Raw genomic sequence first — 9,968 nt, forward strand, 5'->3', positions numbered from 1 at the left:
TCCTTTGGTTCCTGAAATTGTTTTTTATTGCATCCTTTCGTGGTCTGACAGTCCATAAATCTGTGTGAAACAATAAGCTCAACATAAGGTTCACACCCAAATGATTATACACTTTCATTATGCGACTGGTATTTATGTTGCTTTTTATGTTTCATGTGTGTGTGTGTGTGTGTGTGTTTGTGTGTCTGTGATAACAGGGAACGGAGAAGTCAGGAGTGCCAGGGCTGCATCCTCAGGAGCCCCACTTCAGGCTGCCAGCACGTTGTCATAGTAACAACAAACACAGACCAGTTGCCACAGAGCTGGCATGTCCCCTCTGATAGCCAGGACGTCTGGGATACCTGATACCTTAACAGCCAATCAAATGTTGACGGACAGATATCCGATCCGCTGCGAGCCAATGAGATGCCTCCCGTGTGCCATTCTGACGGCAGCCACAGCTGCAGTCAAAGCCGAGTGACCAATAGGAATAACGTGACCCTTACAGGGGCGATGGTGGTGGACATACCAAGCTGTTGTTGTAAGAGTGTGATTTAACCACAGCCTGGGATCAGCAGAATCAAAAAAACACTTTATCAGCCAAGCACAATATCATACTGAGATTTGACTTGGGAAGCAATCAGAACAAATCTTTTCGAACAATATGATACACATGGTGCAAGCACAGAAAGTTGTCGAGGATGTGTAACAGAAAATGGACTGTCCTCATTACATTACACAAACACACAAAGCTTTACATGTGTAACAAAGAAGCGTATTGAGCATAGCTTTCATGTTCCACCCCGTGGAAGGTAATTTCCACTCAGACAGCCGTCTATGAAATAGTGGCTTTTTCAAGGAATGAGGTCATCGTGTTAATGTGTATAGGTGGCTGTGATTAGTGTTTCTATAAATAGCCTGAATGTACTTTGATACCACAGAAGCTCGTACACATAGACGCTCTTCAGACACTGCAATGTGGAGTCAGGCACTAAAGGTTGGTTTCATTGCTTTTAATTGTCAGTAATTGGTTAATGGGTTAGTCTGTAATATGTCAAACAATGGTGCAAAATGCAAAGCAACATTTCCAGTAACCCAAACTGTCAGGCAGCTTGATTTGTCTGCACTATTCTAAACCAGAGATAGCTCTGTAAGGTTGCACTTATGGCTCCAACGCTGGCATGCTAACGTGCTCACAATCACAAAGCCAATATTGTGATGTTAAGCAGTTGTAGCATGTAGGCATTGGCTAATGCCAATGTCATTAGTTTGATATTGGGTGGCATGATGGTGCAGTGGTTAGCACAGCTCCTCACAGCTAGAGGGACTGGAGTTTGAAGCCAGCGGTCGTCCAGATGCCTTCCAGTGTCGAGGTTCCAAAAACCTGCAGTTAGAGTTCACTGGTGAATCTAAATTACCCATAGGTGTGAGTGTGAGTAGTTGTCTGTATCTATACATCAGCTCTGTGGAGACCTGTCTAGAGTGTACCCTGCCTGTTGCCCACTGACAGCTGGAATAGGCTCCAGTGTCCAGCACCCCCACAGACCTTAACAGGAAAAGCAGCCAGGATAATGAAAAGATGGATAGTGTAATATAACAAATTGAAATTCTGACCTGATAATAGAGGGAAAAAAATATCAGGACATAACCAAAGTTACTGCAGAGCATCTTAGTGCAGACATGAATGTCAATCTAGACAATAGACATCTATGTCAGGGGATAATGATGGTCACAAAGGTCAGGTTAAAAAGAAAAAGAGAAGGAAGAAACATTGTTTATATAAGGGCACATATTTTCAGACCACGTCACCTGAAAGGAATTTATAGTGCTGCACTCTGTGGAAAAGTTACAAATAACCGTGTCAGGAATGAAAAAAGCGAGACTAGAAATTCAAATCCTGGATGATTTCACACCTGTGCAGAGCTGAACAATCTCGCTCGAACAGGATGTGAATGTCAGATTGTCAGATTGTCAGATTGCCGCCCTTAATTTGACACCAGAAGGCTCTGAGGGAAGCAGGTTTCCAAAGCTATTCAACCATCCGACAACTTCTGAAGGAGTCAAATTTAAGGATTCATCCTTTGGGAACCATGAATGTCTGAAAAAAAACTTGGTGCAAATCTATCTAGTAGATGTTTTGATATTTCGCAGAAGAAATGTTTCTTTTCTGGTTGCACTGGAGGAAAAAGCAGGGGATCACTAAAGTTATTAGGATTCATCCTCTGGGTAGCATGAATGCCTGGGGGAAATCTCTATCCAGTAACTGAGATGCCTAAGTCTGGACCGATAAGGTGGATTCCCGTGTGCACACACAAAGCTTAAATACTCAGTTTATAATGATATAAAACAGAAGAACTGAGAGTCCGCTCTCGGAATAGTTACAGATTACTATTCTAGTCACTTTTTAATCACTAGCTTCGGCTCTAAAGTGGAGAATAGTGAAACATTCGCCCCAGCTTTTGTTTTCTTCCCTCTGAAACTCTGAGATGAACCCTGTGTCGAGGACATAGCTCCTTCCCAATCTGATATTTACACTTAGCAAACACTGAAACCATGACATCATCATTCCGGGATGAAGCCGCTGTGGGCCTGTAGTCAGTCCAGCAACCTCACAGTGAAAATAAATCACGGTTAAAGTGGCCTCTTCGTGCTTCTAATCTGCCCTTAATGAAGTCTGGCACGTTTCCCTGTGCTGCGGCTCCCTGACACAGCCGTGATCTACGGGCCAGGACGGAGACCAGAGGGCTGCGGCCTCGGTGCAGCTGTGGGAGATGTGGCTTCAGCCGGGGGTTAGACGTCCAGGTATGAGTGGGAGGCCCTTTGGCTCGAACGGGGTCAAGTGGTTAACCCTCGTTATCTGGAGAGGACGAGGAGCATGTGACTCGGACTTTCCAGCTGTAATCAGTATCGAATAGCCATTAACTACTGAGACAACACATCCTCACAAACACAGACACACACGCACACAAGCACTCGGCAGCATGTTTCCCGTCCGCCACACGCATGTAAAGTCTTCACTAAAGGAAACACAAGGGCACAAACGCAAACAACATGGGTTCACTCCAAACACTGAGCCCGGGGAAACAGTGGGAAAAGCTCTTGTTAATGTAAACTGACTATTTTTGGGAGGCTAACACTTGAAATGTTGTTGTATGAGCTGTTCGTGCTGCTTTGATTTAACGGCGAGGGCCAAACACAACAGCTGGGGCATCCGCAGACTTACATTTCCTGTTTGTGGTACGCTTGATTGCTGTCCAGACGTCTTCCTCTTCTCTCTGCTTCACTGTACCTGTTTCCCCTTTTTACTCATCTCAGCCATCATGACTGACAGGAAAGCACTGATTACAGACAAATAACAATCTGCTCCAGACATGTCCTTCTCAATTTAACATCGGCGCAGGAGATGTAAGCAAAACCTCTTCTTCTCCTCTGCTGCTTCTTCTACTTCTTCCCTTCTCATATCAGTAATTTAGGGCTGATATCAAGCTGAGACAATGAGTGTTTCGTGCGACCGTCTTTGTCTACATATAAACAATGTGGAATCTGGATAACAATCTTGATTAGTAGCTGGTTGTGATCCTCCTATCTTAGCTCGCCACAGTTCCCTGCATTATACCTTTCCAGCCCTCTCATGTGAGATTAGAATTTGAAAGAGAGAAATTGTTCTTTGATGCACAATGTCAAAGAACCTCAGTGCTCAGTGATTCCCCCGTGCAAAAGCAAGGCAGAAAGTCGGGGACGTGCACACACACACACACACACACACACAAACACGAGGAAAAGCACACGTTATTAACTCGCTGTGATTATTTGTTAGCATTAAACTGCATTTTGTAGTCCTGTGGCCTGCAGGGTTTCGAGCTAAATTGATGAGGAGAACATGCCAAACGCAGGCCTGCTGGGGGTGTTCTGTCCATTCTAATAGAATTACAAGCCTCTGATAGATGAGGCTTTTCTCCGAAGCTACTTGTCCGTCAAACATTAGGTCACACTCAGCTCCCAGACTCGGGGGAAAGGGGGGGGGGGGGGAAGAGAGGGATAGAAGAAGGGGGCTGAAGGCATAGAGACGAAAACGTCTGGAGAGGTGCCTCACTCCCTGCCAAGAAAAGGAGGGCAACAAAAGTGAGAAAAAGGGGTTAGGGGAGAGAGGGAGGAATGGGAGAAAGAGAGAGGGTGGGAGCCGGTGAATGAGAGCGAAATGAGTGAGGGTGGGGGTTAAAGAAAGAGGAGAGAGTGAGAAGGGTACAAAAGGGTGCATTCGAATCCACTCTAATTAAGGCATGTGTGATGGACAGGACCTGCGGACGTGCCTTCTTTTCTTTCCGAGTGTGTGTGTGTGTGTGTGTGAGGGGACGGTGTGACGATGGGAGGGACCAGGCCTCTAGTAGAGATGTCTACTGCCAGCAGCCTGAATGGGACAAAGACCTGAATAGAAACTTCAAAGCGACCCCTGTGAGCTCACCCCCACCACCCCTTCTTCTTCACAGTCTTTTGGCCGTGTGATGGTCAACAAGCTCCTGCTCAAGTGCTCTGTAGATGTGTGTGTGTATGTGTGTCTCCGTTTGTGTGTGTGTGTGTGTGCGCACGCCATGTTTAATTCTGCCTTCAGTCTGTTATTTTCTGACTGCTACATGCATTTCTTGGCAGCTATTCGTGCAGTGTGGATTTCAAAGTGTGTCTTTCTGCCTGTGTGTGTAGGGTTTTTCTTTTTTCTTTTTTTTTTTTTTTGGTCTCAAGTGAGGATGTGTGTGTGTTTGCTTTAAAGAGCAGACTGCAGGATGCAGATATAATTGGAGCAGTGGATCTGACTCATTGCTCTCCCCCTCTGAACCGAGCCCTGGCTCACTTTGGCGGGATTGGAATTGAAACAAGTAGCCCACAGAGCTGACGTGTTGAAGAAATTATTGTTGCTAAATGATACAGAAGGATATAGCGTCTAATTTGATCCCAGTGTCCTTACTGATTTTGGCCTGTGTTATGATCTTGTGGTGTGTGTCATCTAATTCTATTTGGCTTCGACTCAGGGCTCCTGACGATCTTCCACTTATCGCCCCTCTCTCTACAGTAGATTCCCCTCAAAGAGCCGCTCTCAGCAGAGCTAATAGCCTCACACAACTACACCGACTGCTGCAGAGAATCTTTCTGGGCCCCTGAGAAAAACAGGAAGACCTGGGGTGATGGCCAGGGCAGGCAGAGAGATAAGATTTGTGTGTGTATTGTACGCTTTGGCATGTGTGCAGCAGTGTGTGTGTGTGTGTGTGTGTGTGCATGCCTCGGGAGGATATCTGTCCTGTCTGAGCCCACTTGCACCAGTCAAGAGTCACATCAGGCTCTAAAGCCTCTGGGATCAACATGTCATTGTTGCCGCCTGGTGTCACTGACATGCCCTCAGTGACAACATCACCCGGGGAGGCTGACCGGGCGATTCATCTCTCTTCAATTCTAGAGAAGCTAAGAGTCCACTTCTAATCACAGTACAGAATAAAGTAGCTAAAACAACCTCATCAGTGTTGCCTCCCCCCCCCCCACTGGCAGGTGCAGCGTAATGGCGTGTGCTTCCACAGCCTCGATCGTGTATTCATATTTGAAGAGGTAGTGCCGCAGTCCCGCTGCGAAGGCCCGGTCCACGTAATGACTGTGGAGAAACATCCTCTGAATGGGCCTTTATTTCAAATGCAGCAGTCGCCGTCGTGTGTTCCTGGGAAAATCCGCCTATATTTGCACCATAGAAAATCACATTCAGATAACCTTATCCTGCGATAGAATGTTATCTGTCATCCTGATTATGTCATATGTTTTCAGCTGAGCCTGATTCTGTGCAGCTATAAATAAAGAGGCCATAAAAAATCCTGCAGGAGGTCTGTAGTTTGTATTGCCCACACACACACACACACACACACACACACACAGGCAGGCAGGCAGTAATTGTGACACGCCTTTAAAACAAAGACGCAAGGATAATCACAGCTAGCGAATGTGCATATCCCCACATACACACACACACACACACACACACACACACACACACACACACACACACACACACACACAAAATAAAATAAATATATAAAAAAAGGAAAGCACTGCTCCCTAGCACACACTGTTGCACAAACACACCTTTGGCAACTAAAGATATACAGCGAAAAACACACTTTAAACCCAGGAAGACAAACTCCTAAATCTGAGGATGTCCTTGTTAGTAAGCAGCCGAGGGTACACGAGTGCTCTCAGCCACATCATCAAAGCCTCAGCAATTACTCCCATGCTCCCTCACTCTGGCATAAATCTGCTCTTATCTCGGCTCGCTGCAGGATCAGGGAATATCAGCTCCAGCATCTGCTCCATCTACAAACCCAGCCACTAAAAGCACAACAAAGTGGCTCTGCAGGCATAAATAAAGGAAGGAGGGGCACCGGAAGAAGGGCGGCGGCGAGGGGGACGTAGAGAGAAACACAGAATGAAAGATAGGCAGACTGAGGCCCATGGGTGTGTGCTCCTGCTCGTCTTATTTGCCTTGGGCATTTTGTTCTCATTCAGACTGCAATCTGTCAATCAGCCTGTCAGGAAAACCTTCACTTGAAGCTCCCGGCAGCTCAGCTCGACTCGGGATGAATTCTTCACAGGAAATTAAGACATATGGAGAGAAGGAAGATCAACAGCCTGAGTCGGGGTAAAAGGTCAAAGTTGAGGATTTAGAGTTGAGGCGCAACATATGAAGTTAAGACGGGCATGTCATATTTATTGGAGGGGTTAAGATAATTGCTGGCTCTGTTTGTCTTAGGGACTGTGAACTCTGAAGAAGTTAGGATCAAGGCCTCCGGACACGCTTCTTTAATATTAACCCAGTTTGTTGAGAGCAGTCAGCAGATTTCAGGCCTGTTATCGAGAGCAAAGTTGGCCACACCTGGCCGAAGCGACGACGGCGACTGATGAACAGGTATTTAGAACTATTTTTAGGAGCACATTTATTTTCCTCACGGTCAGACCAAAGCAACATCTTTCATTCTGACCTCTTTTATCGCAGCTGTGACCCCGACCTCCCTCCTCCACGTCGTCCACCCATTCTGTCTCCTGTACCTCCCTCTGTCCTCCCCGCGTTTCCTCCTTCCTCTCTCTCCGTGTCCTTGTGCCTGTAGATGTGGATCAAGCACTCCCCGCTCCTCCAACACGTGGGCCTGCGTGGGGAAACAGGGCAGCACCAAAAAACAGAACAAACTAGCTGTGGTAGCTGAATCCACCGGTGTCTGTTCGGTTCAACGTGAAGCTGTAAGGTCTCGGCTCGCCGGCAGTTAGGAAGCAGTAATAGAGACAAAATGTTACAAGCGAATGTTATGAGGAAATACCTCAGCTCCAGGTGCTGGCTGCGGGTCAGGGGTGAGAGGTGATGGTTCACACACCACCCCTTAGGGCTCCGCGAACCCTGACCCCACAAGACTGATGAATAGTGTGCTAACGAGGACCAGCTCCCTCCTCACTGTGTCTGCACTCTCTCTTCTTGTCTTTGACTACCTCTGATATTTTCCCTTTTTCCCTCTCCGACTCTCCCGGGGGCTGATCTGGCAGCGGCAGAAGCGGAGTAGTAATACATATACCTGATGAACCTTTAAAGTACCTCACCATCTGTCGTCTCCCTTGGATTTATAATTATCATCATATCACATTCAAACTAGGCACCGTCGCACTCTTACATAACCTAACCCCTATCTACCAGCGCATGCAAAACTTAAGAATAGATTGAATAAATTATTATTGGGTGAGGTGTTAAATCTCCACCAGCAATAGAAGAGCTCTCCTTCTTAATGAGGCTCCACTCCTCCTCATCTCCGGCTCGTGTCTGTGGAGAAGTGAGAAAAGCTAATAACAGGCACATGCATGAGCCCCCCACCTACACATACATGTGCGAATGGACATAACGCAAACGTGGACATTGTGCACACACACACACACACACACACACACACACACACACTTTTCGTGCACACACCCACACCCCGGGCCATTTGCACAGTCATATTATAGAGCCAATTAAAGAGATGAGTCTTATTAGCAGAGGTGTCCTGGCCCTCGTTAATCACTGGGGTTTCCTGGCAGGGGCTGGTGACATGCAGGGCTCTCCGTCATATTTATGAGACCTGTCTCATCACGCTCTTATGAGACACTCATCCAAACTTTACTGAGACTCATGATTTAGCAGAGCTGGCTTGGCCCAGAAATCTGTTCAGTCATCCGCGGGTCACCTTTGAATGAGCTTCAAGGGATCTGAGAAAGTGTGGGCCTGTGCGTGATGGTGCACTGCTACCTTGCTACCTTGCATGTTTTCAGTTTACCCGGTAATTGAAAAACCATAATCTCGTTTCCTCTTCCTGCAGGGAAAACCATTATTATCCTCACCGCAGAGCTCGGGCCCACTGGGACGAGTGAAAGCGGCTCCACAACAATGATGCGAGGTGAGGAGAGAAGGTGGAGAGAATCGGATTGCAGGGCAACTCGGGGTAAACATCACCCTGCTCCCAGCTGAAAACTTGTCTTGTTTTCTCACTTCACAGGGTCGAATGCCCTGCTCAGACCTCTGGACCACCTGCAGCTCCGCTGATGACAGCTTCCCTCCACACTCTGGACCATCAGTGCCAAAGGGAGACATAATCCTCCTGCTTCTGTCCTCCAATTACAATAGCCCTGTCACTCGTTCACTCATTCAGCATACCTTTAGCCGCTCTGCCTGTGTGTCAATACGAAGAAAAGCGACAGGAGGCAGACAGTATGTTCCCACGGCACTCTATTCATAGCTTTCCACTGGAATCTCTAACCTGTTCAGGCCTGTCTCATGAAACCTGCTCCTCATAATGAAGGGCATTGATCCTTTTTCTCATTTCACATTCACCTTGACATCTCTGTTACGGCCCACAGAGCGTCTCCTCTTAATCCAGCACAGATTCTTTCCGTTTATTTGGTAACAGATCTTTACCGGAGGCACGGCGCATGGTTTGAATAAAGTGGCTGAGAAATGACAAGAATGGGGAGTACTGTAGTGCACCGCGAGGCACTGCAAGACGAGTCTGGACATTTCAGCGTCTTTGGTCTGGGATTTGGTCCATCTGTGTGTGTGTGTGTGTGTGTGTGTCTAATCTAATGCAGGTTCTGGTAAATGATTTTCCAGGGTCAGCTGCTTTCCACTGCCCTTACAAGCCGAGGAGATTACAACCAATGCTCTCATTAATGATTTATCCATGGAATTAAAATTCAGTGGGTTTATGTTCTTGCAGAATACTGGAGACATCTCGTCCTCCATGTACAACAGCTCCTCTGAGAGCTGGGGTCAATTATATGAAAGAGTGACGGCGTTAAACCAAGAGCAAACATGTATTTTAAATTGCCATGAAATGCCTTTCAGGTCCTGTTAAATGGGTTTACCAAGTGAACTCTGCACATGTATGCGTGAATCACGCTCCCCAGTCCTCCTTGACCCTATCTGAGGTCTCAATACCAGCTGAACTGATAGGGCCAGTGGAGGCCTTTGGGTTATCAGAGGTAAATAGAAGCTCTGCAGAGGCTTTGGCTCTGATTTAAACTCAGCAACCCTGACCTCAGCAGCACGGCTTAACCTCAGTCAGCTCAACTAGATGCACTACTGTGGGAACAAATCAGAGAAGAAAGTAGAGGGAAAATAATAATGGTTTTTGGCACAGAAAGTGTGAGATGTGGCAATAAAACAGCCCGACTTTCATTAAACAGGTTTGACAACATGACAACAGTTATGCGCTCACCTAAAATCTCTCTTTGGTCTCCGTATGCACGAACGCCACTAAAAGCAAGTTAGAAAAAAAAAAACATTTGAGTGAGGATGCCGAGGTAAGTGCTTTTCTGCACATTACTCTGTTAGCCGTCATGTGACAAACACACTGACGTAGTGATGGATGAGCCCCTTCATGTATCACAGGCTGGACATGAAGGGAGCTCTCTGCCGGGCCCTATTCTAATATGCCTGCATT

General features: G+C 46.8%; 1 long non-coding RNA gene across 1 annotated transcript; it reads left to right on the top strand.

Annotated features, from left to right (window-relative positions):
- The first annotated feature begins 208 nt into the window (after positions 1–208).
- Positions 209–9,164, top strand: LOC113160119. The gene is made up of 3 exons (XR_003298671.1): positions 209–976; positions 8,349–8,426; positions 8,526–9,164. It is a non-coding gene; the product is annotated as an uncharacterized LOC113160119 (long non-coding RNA).
- The last annotated feature ends 804 nt before the right edge of the window (positions 9,165–9,968 follow it).

This window comes from Anabas testudineus, chromosome 10 (genome assembly GCF_900324465.2).
Source record: "Anabas testudineus chromosome 10, fAnaTes1.2, whole genome shotgun sequence".
NCBI lineage: Eukaryota > Metazoa > Chordata > Actinopteri > Anabantiformes > Anabantidae > Anabas > Anabas testudineus.